The sequence below is a fragment of the Myotis myotis genome, unplaced genomic scaffold, assembly GCF_014108235.1.
Source record: "Myotis myotis isolate mMyoMyo1 unplaced genomic scaffold, mMyoMyo1.p scaffold_m19_p_3, whole genome shotgun sequence".
Taxonomy (NCBI): domain Eukaryota; kingdom Metazoa; phylum Chordata; class Mammalia; order Chiroptera; family Vespertilionidae; genus Myotis; species Myotis myotis.
The window spans coordinates 86,932,377-86,954,518 of record NW_023416335.1 but is presented as its reverse complement, the minus strand read 5'-3'; the positions used below and the strand labels follow the sequence as shown (position 1 = coordinate 86,954,518).

Genomic DNA, 22,142 nt, shown 5'->3' with positions numbered 1-22,142 from the left:
GCTTCTATCCAGACCCAACTCCCATTCCTTGGGGTCACTTCCTAAATAAACTACCTACACACAAGTCTTGTCTCAGGGTCCAACCAGTAAAGTAGAAAGCATTGAGTATTTTAAAGCATTGAGAGGGTATGTATTCAGAGAAATGGTAACATGTGGCAGAAAAACCTGAGAAGCCCACAGTCAGAAGTCACTGACACATCTAGGCAGGAGGGAGGAAGGACAAGGGTGATGTCAGCAGAGCCTAGAAGACGTAAGAGTCACAGTGGGCCTGTCAGGCAGGAGCTGGAGCAAGAGATGGCTTTGCAGCTGGAGTTGCTGCCCTCCACCTGCAACTGGCAGAACTCAGCCAGAAGCCAGCTGACATGGGAGCCTAGGAAATGCAGCCTGTAGGGGTCAGCATGCGGCAGCAGAGGGTGGAGACAGGAACAGGTCAAGGAAGGGACAAGACAAACTGGTCTGGACTGTCACAAAGGAACAGGCAGGGGGAAAGAAAGCAAGAGACTGAGAGTAAATGACCAGAGAAGTCTAAATGCTGTAATTTTTTAAAACATGCGAGATTAAAGAACTGTCCCAATTAGTGTATACCCATATATTTCCCTATGTCTCTGAGAGGGCTTGATAGCAGGAACACCAGTAGCAATGAGCACACTGAATGCCCCAATTATGGTTTATAATATTTCCTCCTATATAATAAAAGCCTAATATGCAAATTGTCCCCTCGACCAGGAGTTCAACCACTCGCTATGATGTGCGCTGGCCACGAGGGTGTGGCACGGAATATAGCAGGCGTTGGTGACGCGGTGCTGGCAGCAAGCGGCAGTGGAGGTGCTGCCAGCCCTGATGGGCCCCAGCGAGAGTGGGACTGCAGCAGGATGGTGGAGCAGGTGAGTGGGCGGCGCCAGGCCAAGGCGGGTGTGAGCGGGGCCCAATTGCCCTGCCGATTGCCCTGCAGATGGTGATCAGCGGTGAGGGAGCTGGGTGGGGGCCAATGACTCAGGCGGAGGGGGGCATGTGGGGGCCCAGGGGCCCAGGTGCTGCCCAGGGCCCAGAGGTTGGCTGGGACCTGCCCTTCTATGCCAGATGCTTGCCCTTCGATCGCTGGCCAGGCCTAGGGACTGCACCAATGCACACATTTAGTGCACTGGGCCTCTAGTTCTTCCATAAAAGGAACTAGGGCTCCTTGGAAAAATGGCTGATTCTAGCAGTAGGTTAGGGGATATAGAGGATGAGCCTGGAGCATCTGTAAAAGCAGACAGTAAAGAAGTGCTAAAACAAACAAAACAAAAACACCTGCACAATGATGTAAGTATGTGAAAGGGACAAAGGAGCCAAATAAAAGAGCCCCCAGTGGCCAAACGTGGAACAATTGAGCAACAAAATAAAGTAATAACGGAGTAGAATCCAAACTATGGAATAAATATCCAGGAGTCCAGACTGACATAAATAAATATGTGGGAAAGGATAGGCAAACCTCCCCCAAGAAGAATTTCAAGTAATTTATGTAACAGTCCTCAGGAGGTGGCACATAACTCCCACTCCTTAAATGTGGGCGGCACATGCTGACTTTTTTCCCAGGAGTATCGTGTGGTAAGGGGGCGGGGGGGAGGGAAATAGTGACTTTAGAGTGAAGAAACCTGACAAACCCTACTTTAGCAGGTGATCACGGTCAAAATCCACAGTGATAGGACATACGGAGAGTGTGCACCCTTATATGGTGTGACAAGAATGTCACTTTGTCCTGTGATCTTCACCCCCAGGACGCTTAACCCCTGTCAAATCAGAAGGAAAGTATCAGACACTTTGAAGTACATCCTACAAAACAGCTGACTAGCACTCTTAAAACTGTCAAGGTTGTTCAATACAGGGAAAGTCTGGGAAACTGTCCCGGCCAAAAGCCTAAGGGGACAACTAAATGAAATGTGAGACCCTGGAACAGAAAAAAAATGACATTTGGTAAAAACAAAGAAAATCCGAATAAAGTATTGTGGAGGAGAGACTGCTCCATGACAGGACCGCTGCCAGCCCCTTGTGCTAGATCCAGGCCAGAGCAGCGATTGTTTTTCTAAACCCCTTCAGAGACTGTGTGAACACTCCCCTATGCCCAGATGTGCTGGATCCTGGAATAGGCCCCGGCCCTGCCCTGGGCAAGGATGTGAGGCATTTTCCCCTTCTCTGGTGTGGGTCAGGCCCCAGTATCCCTCTCCATAGTGCCCTGTTCTATGTAACCCCTTAGTGCCTGCCAGAGGCAGGGAGGATATCCACGTCATCTTTCTATCACTCAAGATACACCCTGTAGCCCTGACCAGTTTGGCTCAGTGGATAGAGCATCGACCTGTGGACTGAAGGGTTCCAGGTTCGATTCCTGTCAGGGACATGTATCTTGGTTATGAGTGCATCCCCAGTGGGGGGATGCAGGAAGTGGCTGATCGATGTTTCTCTCTCATCGATGTTTCTAGCTCTCCATCCTTCTCCCTTTCTCTCTGTAGAAAATCAATAAAATATATTTTTTTAAAAAAAGATGCACATTGTATGTAAATTCCCTTAATAAACTTGACGTAATGCTGGAGTTGTCAGGCTCTGTCTCTGGTCTCTCCACTTGGGGAAATTTTCCATAACAAGTAAGGACTTTATTTCATAATAATGTATCAAAATTCATTCATTAATTGTGACAAAGGTACCATACTAATGTTAGATATTAATAATAGGGGAAAGTGGGTGTGGGCCACATAGGAACTCTTTGTACTATGTTTGCAGTATTTTTATAACTTGAAAAATTAAAAGTAAAAGAGTCTACTTTGGTGTAAAACTGTGTATCATTCAGCCTAACAGACATTTATTGGATGCCTTCTCTAGACAGGCCTGGGCTATAGGATCTGAAAAGACAACAGGGTCCTGCCTTCAGTCAGCATGTAGCCTGGTGTGATACAGGTCTATACTAATACATAACACCTATGCAGCAATAGAAACATATACATGCACAAAAACAATTTAGAGGAGTGATTGTGATTTGTATAATTTGTTATCTGAATATAAGATTTCACTAGGAAGATAACAGAGGGGATATTGTTAAGTAAGTCTTAAACACTGGGAGGAGATTGGCCCATATATACACCTACCCGTAAAAATGAAAACACTTAAGGCCTGTCAGAGATCTGTAGCATAGTGATCTTCAGTCCTAGAGTCAGGTTGTCTAGATTTAGATCGCCACGTGCTGTCCAGCCTCATCTCTCAGCCTCACCAGTCTTACTCAGCTCCTGCGTGTGGCCCACACAGGTCTGCCACCTGCTACATAACTAGTGTATGGCTTCTCCCACCATTTCCAGATTCAGATGAAGTGCCAACCCACAGGGCATGGAATCTAGCTTCTCCAAAGAGGCCAGATGATGGCCCCAGAAAGGTGGGATTATTGACTTCCCTTGGGGCAAACTTGAGCTATTGGGGAAAAGACAGGGGCGAGCTAGCAGCAAACTCCCTCTCCCCTTTTCTTTCCCATGGGCCTTTCGCAGTGTAGTTTTCCCATGCAGCCGTGTGGAGATATTCCATGAGGCCAGGATCTGCTCCTGCTGTGAGACTGGTTGGATTGCTTCTGGCTCATAGTAAAGTGGTAGCTAGTGTGGTAACACATTACCTTGCATTTGCTTCCCAAACTTCCCTGCCTCACTTCTCTTTTCCTTCACTTTTGCTGTCTTGGAATTGTACTTCCCAAGAGCATTAGCTTTTGGCTTTGACTTAGATTCTTTTTTTTTTTTCTCCCAAGAAACTTGAGCAAGTTATTGTCTCTCTGGGCCTCAGTTTCCTCATTTGTAAAATGAAGAAAATAATAGAACCTATCTCATAGGGATTAAATGAAATAATCCATGAAAAGCACTCAGGTCAGTATTTAGCAATAGTAAGCATTTAATAAATTTTAGCTATTATATCTAGAGCAGGGGTCCTCAAACTTTTTAAACAGGGGGTCAGTTCACTGTCCCTCAGACGGTTGGAGGGCCGGACTATAGTTTAAAAAAAAAACTATGAACAAATTCCTATGCACACTGCACATATCTTATTTTGAAGTAAAAAAAACAAAACGGGAAGAAATACAATATTTGTATTTGCATGTGGCCCGTGGGCCGTAGTTTGAGGACCCCTGATCTAGAGCAACCCCTCAATTATGGCAGCCGTGATTTACGAGGCTCAGAGAGCCTGAGTAACTTGCTCAGAATTACTTAGCAGTCTGTGGCAGAAATAGGATAAGAACCTAAAGTGATGCACTTATACTTGGATGAACTCAAGAACATGATACTGAATATTGTTCATAAACTAAACAACTAATTGATTTTATATTAATGAGGAGGTCTTGATCTTGGGCAACTGTCCCACAGAGCATACAATGGACACATCAATCTGTAGCATCCAGGACCTTCTTACCAGGCACACTCACCAGGAGCTCAGATGAGTTTAGGGAAACTCAGAAGGTTCTTAATACCATCTAGATTATAGAGTCTTTTCTTATCCATGGTTTGCTGCCTAAACTTCTACCTTCCATGTGTTTTTTCCAAAAGACTTTGACTTCTGTTTATGCAAGTCCTACAGGGAAGAAAAATACTTTGAAGTTTTTATCTAACAGTTATTTAACACAACTGTTTGTATGTATGTAGAAAGCCCAAGAAATAAATATGACTCAGTAAGCAAATTTATAAGAATGCCTTTTAAAACTTTGGTGAATATGTCACATAATGATGGTGCCCTAGAGGATGTCTTCTGAGAGATGAAGAGTCTCCAGATTACTGAGAAACAGAGTTTGAGGAAGAGGTAGGATATACTATCAATTAGTAAAAAGGTGAAGATGGGAAGGATGGGCCTTAAAATTAATGTTACTCTTTAAAATTTTTCCTATTGACAATAGCAGAATTTTGCATTGCAATACAACTCTTCTAAATATTGCAGCCAATGTGGAGATAGAAGGAATTTCAGAGGTAGAATTCCCAAGCCTGAGGAACTCCCCACAGTACAGAAGGGAGCAGGAAGGGATGTGAGAAGGCCTTAACAAACCCAAAGCAGGAGCAACAGTGAGATTTGAAATATCACTTAAAGACTCATAAGATGTTTACAAATATAAATTGGACCAACTTTACCTTATGAATAATTGCAAAATCTTGATTAACTAATTGATAAATTGTTCTTTAAGTCCAAAGTAAGTAAAGTAAGTAAACTTAGATATTATTAATACTAGTTAATCCTATCTAATAAAATGGGAATATGCTAATTAACCTTCACGCCATCACAAATATGGTGGCACCCACAGCCAATAAGGAGGGAATATGCTAATTGACTGTCACACCCTCAAAGATGGTAGTGCCCACAGCCACAAGATGGTGGTGCCCAGTCCCCTCAGCCCTGCCACATGCCTGCTTCCAGAGTCCCCCAGTCCTCTCAGACCCCTAGCCGCCCAGGGCAGGCCCAAGGCACAGGCAAACCTCAGATGGTGGCTGCCCAGCCACCCAGGGCCACCGGAGGATCAGGTAACCAGGGCTGGCCAAGGTTTGTGCTGCCAGCAGTGGCAGCAGCAGAGGTATGATGGGGGCATCACCTTCCCCTGATGGCCAGGTCGCCTCCCACCCCTGAGGGCTCCCAGACTGTGAGAGGGGGCAGGCCAGGCTATGGGACCTCCCCTCCAGTGCATGAATTTTCATGCATCGGGCCTCTAGTAATAAATAAGTACTGAATTTGCTATATAAATCTTAAGGTCAGCCTGTGAATGCAAAGGTGTCACTTCCTTATGATCTTTCTTAAAATTTTTGAATGAAAAGAAATTAAAACAAACAACAAAGAAGAATATGTAGAAAACCCTTGGCCAGCCTCTATCTAGACTATTCCATAAGCAAAATCAACAGAATAGTATATACTTCTTCAAATAGCAATTTGCAATGAAAGTAATTCAGGATAATTAAAAGAGACAAAATATGAGGCCCCTGGGGCTTGCATATCTTTGCATCTGCAGTGCCTAGCACAGTACTCAACTCTTCTGGTTCAGCTCTAACCTTTTTGACCTTTTTTTCTCAATTTATTTTACTACATCTTCCTCCATCTGCTCATTATGAATTAAAACAGAGATATAAGAGATTCAGAAAACTATAAGATAGTATGTGCAACCCTCTAGCAATACATTTAAAAATTAGAGGAAATTGATGGCTTCTTAGTAAAATATAACTTACCAATATTGAGCCAAGAAAAAGAAGAAAATCTAAACAGATCAACACCCATGGAAGAGATTAGAAGAGTAATTTACACCTAACATTTGAAGAGCAGCTGGCCTAGGTGGCTTTGTGTCTATGTTGTATTTACCCTTTAATGCTTCCAGTTATGGAACTGTTAGTTACTGGCCTGCAAAGAGGTAAGTGCTAATACTAGAACATAAATCAGCATATTGCTTCTTTGACCAAAAAAGTCTTGCTAAAAAGAAAAAAAAGAAAGTCAGCTGATTTTATTAAAGGTGTCCTGAACTGACCCTTTTGGATTTACTAAGTCAACCTGGGGTCACAGGAAATATCAGAGAAGAGAATCTATGGAGAAAAATGAACTTTTCAGATATCGGGATATATATTTGCAAATGAATATAGCCATATTGTACAGCCCTATTACATTGTAGACTGATGAGATGAATGTATATAGCATTTTATTTTGTATTGATGTTGTTATAGGTTGGAGGGGAGAAGATTTGTTAAGAATACCTTTATTTTTTTTAAAATATATTTTATTGATTTTTTACAGAGAGGAAAGGAGAGGGATAGAGAGTTAGAAACATCAATGAGAGAGAAACATCGATCAGCTGCCTCCTGCACACCCTCCGCTGGGGATGTGCCCGCAAACAAGGTACATGCCCTTGACCAGAATCGAACCTGGGACCCCTCAGTCCGCAGGCCAACGCTCTATCCACTGAGCCAAACCAGTCAGGGCAAGAATACCTTTAACCTAGCCATCCAGAATCAAGCAATATTAATATTTTGGGATATATACTTTCTTGTGTAAATGTACAAATGCAGATATGGGACAGTTAGTCTCCCCCAAATTAAATTTTACACTAAGTATTTTACACTCTGCTTTTTATACTTAAAAATGTGAATAACTTTCCATATCAAATATAGATCTACATCGTCCTATATAATAAAAGGCAAATTGTCCCCACAGGTGGGAGTTCAACCGACCAGGAGTTAGAAGTGTGCTGACCACCAGGTGGCGGCGTGGAACATGGAGGGGGTCAGCGATGCAGCCCTGGTAGCAGGCGGCAGTGGAGGCACTGCTGGCCCTGATGGGCCCCGAGGAGAGTGGGACCATGGCGGGATGGTGGAGCAGGTAAATGGGAGGCCCCGATCATTCCGTCGGTCGCCCCACAGATGGCAACCGGTGATGGCAGAGGGGGGCGAGGCCGGCGAGCGGGCAGCACCAGGCCAAGGTGGGTGTGAGCGGGGGCTCTGATCACCCTTCTGGTCACCTCACAGATGGTGACTGGTGGCGGCAGCGTGGGCAGGACCAGTGAGCAGGCAGCACCAGGCCAAGGCATGTGGGAGTGGGGGCCCCGATCGCCCCACCAGTTGCTCCACAGATCAGCCCTGATTGCCGGCCAGGACTAGGGATCCTACCCATGCATGGATTTCATGCACCGGGCCTCTAGTTTATAATAATTGAATTATATTTTATTGGATAGCTATACCATAATTTTATTTTTTTAAATATATTTTTATTGATTTTTTACAGAGAGGAAGGTAGTGGGATAGAGAGTTAGAAACATCGATGAGAGAGAAACATCGATCAGCTGCCTCCTGCACACTCCCCACTGGAGATGTGCCCCCAACCAAGGTACATGCCCTTGACCAGAATCGAACCTGGGACCCTTCAGTCCGCAGGCTGACACTCTAACCACTGAGCCAAACCGGTTAGGGCTATACCATAATTTTAAAAATATGTTTTTATTAACTTCAGAGAGGAAAGAGGGAGAGAGATATAGAAACATAAATGATGAGGGAGAATCATTGATTGGCTGCCTCCTGCACACACACACACACACACACACACACACACACACACACACACACCAACTGAGGATTGAGCCCTCAACACAGGCATGTGCCCTGACCAGGAATTGAACTGGGGCCTCTTAGTTCATAGGTTGACACTCAACTGCTGATCCACACAGCTGGCCTGTACCATATATTTTTTTAACCCCTTCAAACTCAACCCCACCCCCCATCCCAGGCCCTCACCACCCTATTGTCTGTGTCCATGGGTTATGCATATACGCATACAAATTCTTCCCACTCACCCACCCACCACCGCCTTCCTTCTGAGATTCAACAGTCTGTTCCACGCTCCTATGTCTCTGGATCTCTTTTGTTCATCAGTTTATTTTATTCATTAGATTCTACGTATGAAAAAGACTGGATTATTTCACTTAGCATAATACTCTCTAGGTCCCTTCATGCCATCTCAAAGGGTAAGAGATTCTTATTTTTTACTGCTGCATAGTATTCCATAGTGTAAATGTACAACAGCATTTTTATCTACTAATCTACTGATGGGCACTTGGGCTGTTTCCAGATTTTAGCTTGTTAATTGTGCTGCTATGAACATAGGGGTGCATACATTCTTTCTGATTGGTGTTTTGCGTTTCTTAGGATATAGTGGTCAACTTTATTGTCTCTTGTGATGGCCTTCATTTTGAAGTCTATTTTGTCAGATATGAGTATTGCTACCCCAGCTTTTTTCAGTTCCATTTGCCTAGAAATTTTTTTGCCATCCCTTCACTTTTATCCTGTGTGTCTTTTGTTATGATGTGGGTCTCTTGTAGACAGCATATAGTTGGGTCATGTTTTCATATCTATTCAGCTACCCTATGTCTTTTGATTGGAGCATTTAATCTATTTACATTTATGGTTTTATTGATAGGTACTTATTTATTGCCATTTTAATTCTATATGCCTATGTTTTTCTCTCTCTATTTCTTCTTCTCATTACAGTAGTCCCTTTAACATTTCTTGCAGTGCTGGTTTAGTGGTGATAAACTCCTTTAGCCTTTTTTTTTTTTTAGCCTATTTATTTCACCATCTATTTTTTTAAATTAAATCTTTATTGTTCAGATTATTACATTTGTTCCTCTTTTTCCCCCCATAACTCCCCTCCTCCCAGTTCCCACCCCACCCTCCGCCCTCACTCCCCACCCACTGTCCTCATCCATAGGTGCACGATTTTTGTCCAGTCTCTTGCCGCATCTCCCACACCCCTTTCCCCGCCCCCCAAGAATAGTCAGTCCATTCCCTTTCTATGTCCCTGATTCTATTATAATCACCAGTTCATTCTGTTCATCAGATTATTTGTTCACTTGATTCTTAGATTCACTTGTTGATAGATGCATATTTGTTGTTCATAATTTGTATCTTTACCTTTTTCTTCTTCTTCCTCTTCTTAAAGGATACCTTTCAGCATTTCATATAATCCTGGTTTGGTGGTGATGAACTCCTTTAGCTTTCCTTATCTGTGAAGCTCTTTATCTGACCTTCAATTCTGAATGATAGCTTTGCTGGATAAAGTAATCTTGGTTGTAGGTTCTTGGCATTCATCACTTTGAATATTTCTTGCCACTCCCTTCTGGCCTGCAAAGTTTCTGTTGAGAAATCAGCTGACAGTCGTATGGGTATTTCCTTGTAGGTAACTGAGTTTCTTTCTCTTGCTGCTTTTAAGATTCTCTCTTTTTCTCTTGGCATTTTAATTATGATGTGTCTTGGTGTGGTCCTCTTTGGACTCCTTTTGTTTGGGGTTCTCTGGGCTTCCTGGACTTGTAAGTCTATTTCTTTCACCAGGTAGGGGAAGTTTTCTGTCATTATTTCTTCAAATAGGTTTTCAATATCTTGCTCTCTCTCATCTTCTGGCACCCCTATAATTCTAATGTTGGTACGCTTGAAGCTGTCCCAGAGGCTCCTTACACTATCTTCGTATTTTCGGATTCTTTTTTCATTTTGCTTTTCTGGTTGGGTGTTTTTTGCTTCTTCGTATTTCAAATCTTTGACTTGATTCTTGTGCTCCTCTGGTCTGCTGTTGGGAGTCTGTATAATATTCTTTATTTCAGTCAGTGTATGCTTAATTTCTAGTTGGTCCTTTATCACAACACTGAGGGTCTCATTAGATTTCTTGTACATCTCATTAAGTTTATCGGCAGTCTCTAGAAGACTCTTGAAAGACCTCAAAATTGTGGTTTTGAATTCTATATCCAGCAGCCTGCTTTCCTCCAGTTGTGTCATTTGTGTCCTGTTTCTTCGTCTCGGCATTTTTTATTCTTCGCTCTGTCGATAGAGTGGCTTTCTGTGCTAAGTGTCCCAATTACCTGAGGTAGACACTCTTGGTGCACCACCTTGTGATCTTTGTGTGCAGTCTTGTTGTAGCTAAGCCTTGATTGTTGTAGGTAACACTGGGAGGGATTTGACCTCCAGGCCAACTGGCTGTGAGAATCAGCTGTGTCTGCAGTGGGAAAACATCTGTCCTCTAGGGAGGTGCTAATCTAGCCTTTGCCTGAGGCTATCCCACAAATGCCTCTGTGCAAGGCTTGGGCGGGGCGGGTCCCAGGGGATCAAACAGGGCGGGCGGAGCCAGCAGTTATGGCTGCTCTCAGTCCCATCCCCAGAGGCTCTGCCTCTCAGTGTCCCAGCAACCGCTGCAAACCTCGGAGAGAAAGCGGCCCTCGAGTTCCAACCGCTGCCAGAAAGTCCCACTTCTCCCGTATGAGTCTGGGTCCCTAGAGACTCGCCCGGAACTGGAGCTCAGAAGCCTGAGACTCCCTCCCAATTGAAACAGACAACCGCGCCCTCAGCCGCCAGCCCGCTCCGCGCGCACCTCCGCACCTTAGTATTTCACTTCCGCACTGCGCCTCCTCTGAGTCTCGGTATGCTTTTCTCTTTCCTTCTAGTTGTGGAATTTCCACTCAGGCAGCCTTCCGGTGGTTCTGGGTGATGTCCGTTCCGTCTTTTAGTTGTATTTTTGAAGTGGTTGTGCGAGGCAGCAATCTCCGGTGTTTACCTATGTCGCCATCTTGGTTTCTCCTCACCATCTATTTTGAATGATAGCCTTGCTGGATATAGTAATCTTGGTTTCAGATCCTTGCTTTTCATTACTTTGAATACTTCATGCCATTCCCCCCTGACCTGTAGAGTCTCTGATGAAAAATCAGCTGACAACCTTATGGGGGCTCCTTTGTAGATAATAGATTGCTTTTCTCTTGCTGCCTTTAAGATTCTCTCTTTACCTTTAATTTCTGGCATTTTAATTATGATGTGTCTGGGCATGCAGTTGTTTGGGTTCTTTTTGCTTGAGATTCTCTGTGCCTCCTGAACTTGTGTTACTTTTTCCTTTACCTGGTTAGGGAAGTTTTCTGCCATTATTTCTTCAAACACATTCTCTATCCCTTTCTCCCTTTCTGCCTATTCTGGCACACCTGCTATTCGAATATTGTTATGGTTCATGTTTTCCCATAGCGCCCTTAAGCTGTCCTGCAGTTTTTTTAATGCTTTTTTCTTTTTGATTCTCTGATTGAGTGATTTTTTTCAATTCTGTCTTCTAATTCACTGATTCAATCCTCGGCTTCCCCTAATCTGTTGTGTATTCTCTCCACTGTTTTCTTTATTAGTGCTATGTCATTCTTCATAGTTACTACATCTTTTCTCATGCTGTTGAGCATCCTTGCCATTATTTTGAACTCTATCTCTTATAAGTTTTTTTTTAATGTTATTCTTTATATATATATATATATATTTTATTGATTAAGATATTACATATGTGTCCTTGTCCCCACGTTACCCTCTACCGCCCCCCCCCCCCCGCTCATGCCCTCACCCCCCCGTTGTCCATGTCCATTGGTTAGGCCTATATGCTTGCATATAAGTCCTTTAGTTGATCTTTCCCCCTTACCCCTACCCTCCCCTACCTTCCCTCCAAGGCCCGACAGTACAATCAATGCCTCTCCGTCTCTGGATCAGTCCTTGTTCATCAGTTTATGTTGTTCATTATATTCCACAAATGAGTGAGATCCTGTGGTATTTATCCGCTCTCCAGTTCCATCCATGCTGTGGCAAATGGTAAGAGTTCCTTTTTCTTCTTCCTCTTCTTAAAGAAGACCTTTCAGCATTTCATATAATGCTGGTTTGGTGGTGATGAACTCCTTTAGCTTTTTCTTATCCGTGAAGCTCTTTATCTGACCTTCTATTCTGAATGATAGCTTTGCTGGATAAAGTAATCTTGGTTGCAGGTTCTTGCTATTCATCACTTTGAATATTTCTTGCCATTCTCTTCTGGCCTGCATGGTTTCTGTTGAGAAATCAGCTGACAGTCGTATGGGTACTCCCTTGTAGGTAACTGACTGTCTTTCTCTTGCTGCTTTTAAGATTCTCTCTTTATCTTTTGCTCTTGGCATTTTAATTATGATGTGTCTTGGTGTGGTCCTCTTTGGATTCCTTTTGTTTGGGGTTCTCTGCGCTTCCTGGACTTGTAAGTCTATTTCTTTCACCAGGTAGGGGAAGTTTTCTGTCATTATTTCTTCAAAAAGGTTTTCAATATCTTGCCCTCTCTCTCCTTCTGGTACCCCTATAATTCTGATGTTGGTACGCTTGAAGTTGTCCCAGAGGTTCCTTACACTATCTTCATATTTTTGGAATCTCTTTTCTTTTTTCTTTTTCGGTTGAGTATTTTTTGTTTCTTTGTATTTCAAATCTTTGACTTGATTCTTGGGATCCTCTTGTCTGCTGCTGGATCTCTGTAAATTATTCTTTATTTCAGTCAGTGTATGCTTAATTTCTAGTTGGTCCTTTTTCATGTCCTCCATGGTCTCACTATACTTATTGAGGGATTCATTAAATTTATCGGCGGTTTCCATAAAATTCTTGAAAAACCTTATAAACGTGGCCTTGAACTCTATATCCAGTCGTTTGCTTTCCTCCATTTCTGCCATTTGTGACCTGTTTCTTTGTCTCCGCATTTTGGCAGCTTCCCTGTGTTGATAGAGTGGCCCTGCGCGCCAGGTGTCCTGTAGGGCCCAGTGGCTCAGCCTCCCCAGTTACCTGAGGTGGACACTCTTGGTGCACTCTTGGTGCCTTGGTTGTTGTAGGATCACTGGGAGGAATTGACCTCCAGGCCAATTGGCTGTGAGAATCAGCTGTGTCTGAAGTGGGAGAACTTCTGTGCTGAAGACACCCTTCTGGGGCAAGACTTGCTTCAGTGGGGCTTTGGTGCTCACTGAGTCTGCTCCCTGACTGTGTCCCTTATGGATCTGAGGAGTTGCAATCTGGATGGTCCCCCTCTGACCACTGGGTACAGTGGCTCCTGGATCTAAGGAGGTGCTAATTCAGCCTCTGCCTGAGGCCACACAGCAGGAGCCACGAAGAGGCTCAGCTGTGAAGCAATGCAAGCCGCTGCGGGGCCTTGGGCCTTCTCTTGGAAGTTCCAGGTCTGCCTGGCTCGGCTGCAGTTAGGTACATTCACATGCAAAAGCCTCTGCCGCAGCCTGGGTGGGGCGGGGTCTCAGGGAGTCAAAGGGCGGAGAAAGCAGCTATGGCTGATTCTCCTAAGGAGTCGCGCGTCTCAGTGACCCGATAATTGCTGCAAGCACCTCTGAAGGAAAGCCGCACTCAAGTTTGCCCGCTGCCCAACAGTCCAGCTTCTCCCCGTATGAGTCCTGGGTCCCCAGAGACTTCCCGGAACCGGAGTTCAGAGCAGTCGGGAGCTTGTGATTCAAAAAAAACAGCCGCGTCCTCAGGTGCCACCCCCTTTCCGTGCACGCACGAGCCGCAGTACCTCTGCACTTCACCTCCGCAGTTCCTCTGGCTCTCAGTGTGCTTTTCTTTCCTTCTAGTTGTAGAATTTACACTCAGCCAGGCTTCCTGTTGTTCTGGATGATGTCTGCTCTGTCCTTTGCGGTATTTTTCAATTGTTGTGGGATGCGGCAATTTCCCGGTGTTTATCTATGCTGCCATCTTAGTTTCTTCCCTCTTATAAGTTCTTATTTCTATTGCATTTAGCTCTTCTTCTGAAGAATTCTCTTGTTCTTTCATTTGGGGGTTGTTTTTTGTCTCCCCATTTTGGCTGCCTGTTTGGGTTTGTGCTTAGAAAGAGAGAGATAAATAGGTAGGTAGGTAGATGATAGGTAGATAGATAAATAGGTTTTCAATTTCTTAAGTCTGCCTCTTTCAATTTCTTGGTCACATCTTCTGGCATCCCCATGATGTGAATATTGGTATGCTTGAAGTTGTCTCAGAGCCTTCTTACATTATCTTCATATTTTTGGATTCTTTTTGCTGTTCTGATTGGGTGATTTTTGCTTCATTATATTCCAAATTCTTTATTTGACTCTTGGTATCCTCTACTCTACTATTTATCCCCTGTAAATTATTTTTTATTTCAATTAGTATATCCTTCATTTCTGACTGGTCCTTTCCTATGTTGTTGATGTTCTCACTACTTTCCTTGGAATTCTCACTAAGTTCCTTGAAGTTCTTATTAAGTTCCTTGAGCACCTTACAACCATTGTTTTGAACTCTGTATCTGTTAGTTTTCTTGCTTCCATTTCATTTAGTTCTTTTTCTGGAACTGTCTCTATTTTTCATTTGGGATATGTTTCTTTGTCTCTGAATTTTAGCTGTACCCTATGTTTGTTTCTATGTATTAGGTAGATCTGCTATGTCTCCCAGACTTGGTAGTGTCACCTTGTAGGTGTCCTGTAGGACCCAGTGGCTCAGCCTCTCCAGTTACCTGAGCTGGGCACTTCAGGTGCACCCATGTGTGAGCTGTGTGCACTGTCCTATTGTAGTTGAGCCTTGATATATGTTGGCATCTCTGGGAGGGACTGACCCCCAGGCCAATCAGTTGCAAGGATTGGCTGCAACTACAGCTGAAGAGCTGCTGTGTGGGAGCTGACCCCATGGAGCAAGATTTGCTTTAGTGGGGCTCTGGTGCTCTCCAAGTCTGCCCCTTGAGTGTGTTGATTGTGGACGTGGTAGAATTGTAATCTGGCATGGTCAAATTTGACCATTGGGCACACTGGCTCTGAAGCCTCTGGAGATGCAAAGTCAGCCTCTGCCTGTGCCCTGTCTTGGGCTACCCAGCAGAAGCTACAATGCAATCTGCAGATGGCTGCCTCTTGTGTTGAGCTTGGAGGTGCCCAGGAGAAGCCAAGCTGTGAACCAAGGTGAGCTGCCACTAGTGATGGGCCTGGGCCACATATTGGGAAGTATGGGGTGAACTGATGCCAGCTGCTGCTTGTTTGATTTTAGGAAAGTCCAAAGCATGAGGCAAGAGAGGTCAGTTGTATGGAAAAGTCACTGAAAATGGCTTGGATGAACGTACAAGCCGGGAGGGGCAGGGTCTCAGAGCATTACCAGGGCAGGGTGAAAAGTGTGAGCCAGACTGATGGAGATTCAGATATGGCCCAGCCTGTCAGCTCTGTAGCAGGGAGGGCTCAGCAAAGGGAATACTTACCTCTGCCAGCATTCTGTCTGGGAGAAAGCTGCCCCTCCAGCTTTTGTCCTGATTCCAGACAAGTTAATTCCTCCCTGAATGTCTCAGGTTCCTTTTTAGCTGGAACTCAGAGGGAGTGTGTCGAGTAAGTCTGTGTATGGGCCCTTTAAGAGGAACTTCCTGGGACTCTGTATCACGCAGCCACAATCCTGGCTGGTAGGAGAGGCACCCCCTCCTACCAGTCTCAATGTACTTCTTTAATTTCCTAGTTGTAGGACTTCTGTTCAGCTAGATTTCAGGTGGTTTGGAAAGAGGTGGGTTTTTTTTGTCTTTTAGTTGTAAATTTTGATGTGGTTTTAGGAGGTGGCATGTACTGTGTTTATCTATGCTGCTATGTGGGGTTTTTTTTTTTTATTGCTTAAAGTATTACAAAGGGTATTACATATGTGTCCTTTTTTTCCCCCAGCCCTTGACAATCCCCTGGCCCCCCCACCCCCCAGTGACTTATGTCCATTGGTCATGCTTATATGCATGCATACAAGTCCTTCGATTGATCTCTTACCCCCCTCCCTCCTGCCCCCAACCCTCCCTGGCCTTCCCGCTGCAGTTTGACAATCAGTTTGAGGCAGCTCTGCCTCTGTATCTATTATTGTTCATAAGCTTATAATGGTCTCTATTATCCATGAATGAGTGAGATCATGTAGTATTTTTCCTTCATTGACTGGCTTATTTGACTTAGCATAATGCTCTCCAGTTCCATCCATGCCGTTGCAAATGGTAAGAGTTCCTTCTTGTTTACAACAGCATAGTATTCCATCGTGTAGATGTACCACAGTTTTCTAATCCATTCATCTATGATGGGCACTTAGGCTGTTTCCAGATCTTAGCTATGGTGAATTGTGCTGCTATGAACATAGGAGTGCACATATCCGTCCTGATTGGTGTTTCTGGTTTCTTGGGATATATTCCTAGAAGTGGGATCACAGGGTCAAATGGGAGTTCCATTTTCAGTTTTTTGAGGAAACTCCATACTGTCTTCCATAGTGGCTGCACCAGTCTGCATTCCCACCAGCAGTGCACGAGTGTTCCTTTTTCTCCACATCTTCTCCAGCATTTGTTGTTTGTTGATTTGTTGATGATAGCCAGTCTGACAGGTGTGAGATGGTACCTCATTGTTGTTTTGATTTGCATCTCTCGTATAATTAGTGGCTTTGAGCATGTTTTCATATGTCTCTTGGCTTTCTGAATGTCCTCTTTTGAGAGGTGTCTATTTAAATCCTTTTCCCATTTTTTGATTGGATTGTTTATCTTCTTTTTGTTAAGTTGTATGAATTCCCTATAAATTTTGGAGATTAGGCCCTTATCATATATGATGTTGACAAATATGTTTTCCCATGCAGTGGGCTTTCTTGTTGTTTTGTTGATGGTTTCTTTTGCTATGCAGAAGCTTTTTATTTTGATGTAGTCCCATTTGATCATTTTCTCTTTAGTTTCAAGTGCCCTAGGAGCTGTATCAGTGAAGAAATTGCTTCAGCATATGTCTGAGATTTTGTTGCCTTTGAATTCTTCTAGAATTTTTATGGTTTCCTGTTGTACATTTAAGTCCTTTATCCATTTTGAGTTTATTCTTGTGTATGGTGTAAGTTGGTGGCCTAGTTTCATTTTCTTGCATATATCTGTCCAATTTTCCCAACACCATTTATTGAAGAGACTATCTTGGCTCCATTGTATGTTCTTGCCTCCTTTGTCAAATATTAATTGAGCATATTGCTATGCTGCTATCTTGCTGGGAAGCCTTGGATACTAATTTCTTTAAACTGTAAAATAATTATGAGAAAACTGGGGAAATTTGAACACTGAATATTGGATAATATTAATGCATTTTAAGGTATTAAAATAACATTATGGTTATGTGTTTCTTTAAAGAGTCTTTATAAAAATATACTCTTTATCTTTTAGAGATACAATACTAAAATATGCATGGATGTAATAATATGAAGTTTGGAACCTGTCAGTGCAGTGGAGTTGTGTGTGTGTGTGAAGAGGAAAGGTGAAATGAGATTTCCACATGTTGATAATTGTTGAAGCTTGGTGATGGTCCATTACACTATTTTCTCTGTTTTATGTTTGAAATGTTCTATAAAGTTTAAGGGGGTGGGAGGAGGGAAATCACATACATAAAGAAAGATTTTCTATGACAATTGGGAATAATAATCCCTATTTTCTAAATGCAGGGCTATACCCTTTAGCACAGTTTCTCCTTTAGTAACCAATAACTTATAGTAGACCCTGAAGAATTTCAGGGAAAATATGTTTCCTTTCATGCACAGAGGGGCTTATATGTCAGCTCTTGTGTCCTAGAATGTGATTTATTGGGGTATGGGTAGACCTTCCAGGTACCTCAGCAATGACCAGGCCAGTATTTGCCTGGAGATTGAAATAATGAGACAGACATAGAGCTTCTGCATCACCGTCCTACTGCCAATCAGTTCCTCCTGCTCTTTTGTACTAATTTCTACTCCCAGAAATAGGGCTACTGAGGGAAGGCTGTGTGCTGCACAACCCCACTGGATGAGGAGCTGAGGGCTGTTTCCAGGCTACCCTCACCCCCTTCAGGTTGGGGGTCTCCACTGGGGTGCCTGGATGAGGGGCCAGGCTGAGGACCTGGATGAGGACCCCCATCCTGAAGGGGGTGCGGGTAGCCTGGAAACAGCCCTCAGCCCCTCATCCAGGCTGGCCAGGCACCCCAGTGGGGACCCCCACCCTGATCCGGGACACCATTCAGGGCAAACCAGCTGGCCCCCACCCATGCACCAGGCCTCTATCCTATATAGTAAAAGGGTAACATGCAAACTGACCCTAACAGCAGAAAGACTGGGAATGACTGGTCACTATGACACACACTGACCACCAGGGGGCAGACGCTCAATGCAGGAGCTGCCCTCTGGTGGTCAGTGTGCTCCCACATGGGGGAGCTCTGCTCAGCCACAAGCCAGGCTGATGGCTGCCAGTACAGCGGTGGTGGTGGGAGCCTCTCCTGCCTCCTCAGCAGCGCTAAGGATGTCCAACTGCAGCTTAGGTCTGCTCCACACTGGCAAGTGGACATCCCCTGAGGGCTGCCATGCTGCCAGAGGGATGTTTGATTGCCATCTTAGACCCAATCCCCCAGGGAGTAGGCCTCAGCCAGCAGATGGTCATCCCCCGAGGGGTCCCAGACTGAGAGAGGGCACAGGCCAGGCTGAGGGATACCCCTCCCCAGTGCACAAATTTTGTGCACCAGGCCTCTAGTTATTAATAACAAACTACAACATTCACTAATGACTGATTACTATAATCATGTTGCATTCATTTCCCTTATGCACCTTATGCACAGGTGCACCATTTCTCTCCACTAATATTAGCAGTGGATATTTTAGCAGCCGATTGCCACGTCATTAGTCTTGGACTGACTTGTTTGGTGTGTGCAACAGGAAATATTTCTCTTTCGGAGAACAAGAAAAATAGGTTTATTTGTTTTACACTTACTAATCTGTGCAGTTATTCAGTGGTTGGTAAGTTAATACTCAAGAAAAAAATATTACTTTTTATTAAAATGTTCTATTATTTTATGTTAATGCCAGTGGCCTTGTTCCAGCATCTAGAAGGGTTCAGGAATCTGGAGAAGCGCTGTGTGTAAATAAATCAAGAGTCCAGAGATGAAACATAATTTTGAAAGGCGTTATGGGGAGTCAGAGAAGACTTAGCTTAAGGAACTTAGTTCTCCTTGTCTCAGGACCCCTTGCTTTGTATTAACACAAATTGTCCTACACATCAAAGGGTATACAGAATCCATTGTCAGATTGGAGAAACTGTCTATGGTTGTTCAGGTTTTTGGCCAGTAGGAGGCAATAACATGTAGATTGAGATGCCCTCAGCTGTCTGGCAGCAAGCAATCATTTAATGCATCCTTTTCAGGTTTGGGGAAATGCCCTCAGTCATTTCCAGATGATTCAGCCCTGCTGACATGCTGGAATTGGCTTCCAGCATGTTAACAATTACTCATTTCTTTCAGCCCTTTTTATTCAACATGTCTCTATCGAAATAAATATACATTTCTATGAAAATTAAAGCTTTTGGTTTTTTGCAGCCTACATAAACTTAAACCTTGTTTATTTGGCCGTGTTAGTCTTTGAGTTTGACATGCTTGATCTAGAGATGGGACGACTGGGTGCCTAAGGGTGGAGCTAGCAGATATCCCATTTGGGGGAGGTGCCTGTCAGTTTCATGGGAAAGTGGGGAGAATGCTCCCCTCCCCAAAGCCAGACAACTCAGTCACTGAGTTTGATATGCTTAATCTGGGGTCTCCAAGAAGTCCTTCACTGGGTCTGCTGCAAGAGAAGAAAGCATGGAAAGCTATCTTCATCTGAACGGCATCCAACACGGAGGTGACACCATAACCTTGAGTCACATTCTGTCAACAAGAACAAGCTAAAAGGAGAGTGCCAAGGAAAGCAATGGTGATGTTTAAGAATAACCAGCCAGCGTTGCTGGTAGCTGGGCTCATCCTGTGCCCTCTCATTCCCTCTGCTCCCACCTCTGCCCATGTTCTGCCCTGTCACACTGTGCTCTGAAGAGACACCGCCATCTCCCCTAGCAAGAGGACCCAGCCTGCACAGGAGGGTGGCCAGCCGCTCCGCTTTGCCGGGCTCTCAGAGTGTGCCACCACCCCGTCCAAGGGCTCTGCTCAGGCCTGGGCTGCAACCTGTGCAGTGTCTACGCTTATACAGTAACACTACGGAGAAAACCCTGTGTAAACCGACACTCAGATGGCTCCTCCTTCTGGGTGCTATGGGAGAGTAGCTCCACGTTCTGACTTGGCTGCAAAATACTTCATAGATGTAGAAGCTGGTGTTGTAAATGAAGATTACAGAGGAAATATTGGTGTTGTACTGTTTCATTTTGGCAAAGAACAGTTTGAAGTAACTCATTTGTGAATGGATTTTTCATCCAGAAATAGAGGAAGTTCAAGTGTTTGTTTTAATCCTCACTGGAGGACATGCTTAGAAAGAGAGAGATAAATAGGTAGGTAGGTAGATGATAGATAGATGATAGATAGATAGATAGATAGATAGATAGATAGATAGATAGATAGATGACAGATAGATAGATAGATAGATGATAGATAGATAGATAGATAGATAGATAGATAGATAGATAGATAGATAGAAATATCAATGTGAGAGAGAAACATATAGATTGGTTTCCCCAACAGGGGATCAAACCCAGAACCCAGGTATGTGCTCTGACCAGGAATCCAAATCAAATCAACAGAACCAGCAAACTTTCTCGTGCATAGGGCCATGCTCAGCCAACTGAGCCACTCCAGCCTGGAGGGGAATTTCAAATTTTGGATGACCTTAAAAGGGTTTCAGGAGGTTTTGGTTCCACTTGAAAGAATTAAAATTTATGCCCAGGATATGAAATGAGAAAACATACTTTTTTTCTTAAAAGCAAAGAGTTTTTGTTTAGTGTTTTGCATGTCTATAAACTTAATAGCTTTAGCTTCTAAAAATATTTGATTCTCTTATGATCAAGGAAAGGTCACTTTTTTGTCATCACATAGAACTTTACTTTCTTGTTTTTTTCTACATTAGGCTGATGTATAAATCTGCATGGTAACCTAATACAATTTCTTTGCCAATCAAATGTACATCAATCACAGATCCCCCTGAACTGTATTATTTAATTCACTCCCCTTCAACAACTTATTTTGTTATTGCTTTATAAATCATAAGCAAAGCTTTTCAATAAATTTGAATTCTTTTACACATACAAATTATTATACAATTGAAGTAGAAGATAATAAAATGTTAAAGTTAAAAAAAAAATAACCAGCTAGTCTAGCCACACTACTTGAGGTAGCAATGCCTTCCTTATTCCAGTTAAATGAACAAGCCTCCATTGCAGAACACTAACACTAACGTTGAAAGTTCCTGATTGGTAGCCAGAAAGGAGGCAGAAATGAGATGCTCATGGGTGGGACACAGTCCAGGGCAGGCTCAGTAGCAGTAAGCTCTGAGAAGAAACTCTGTGCCAAGGCTGTATGAAGACAACAAGGAGCAAGCATCACTCAGAGCAGCTCTGGCAGGTAGGTGGGCAGTTGGTGCCAGAAAAATTTCTACAGATGGGACAAAAGGCTGGATCCAGGGACTAGAGGAGAGGGAAATGGGGAGTTGTTCAATGGGTAGCAGCGGTTCTCAACCTGTGGGTCGCGACCCCTTTGGCGGTCGAACGGCCCTTTCACAAGGGTTGCCTAAGACCATCCTGCATATCAGATATTTACATTACGATTCATAACAGTAGCAACATTACAGTTATGAAGTAGAAATGAAAATAATTTTATGGTTGGGTCACAACATGAGGAACTGTATTTAAAGGGCCAGAAGGTTGAGAACCACTGGTCTAGAGTTTCAGTTATGCAAGATGAAGAAGTTCTGGAGATCTGTTGCCCAACGATGAGCATATAGGTAATGCTACCATATTCCATACTTATCAGTTGTTAAAATAATACATTTTATGTTATGTGTTTTTTACTACATTTTTTAACATTTAGATAATAACTAAGGCCTACAATTAGAATAATCTCAACAGAAGCCTGACTTAATTGTTTGGGGTGGGGCTTCCTGAATTTT

At 43.6% G+C, this 22,142-nt stretch overlaps 1 pseudogene; it reads left to right on the top strand.

The window, feature by feature from the left end:
• Positions 1-746: 746 nt before the first annotated feature.
• On the top strand, positions 747-20,911 carry LOC118650476 (annotated as a pseudogene).
• The last annotated feature ends 1,231 nt before the right edge of the window (positions 20,912-22,142 follow it).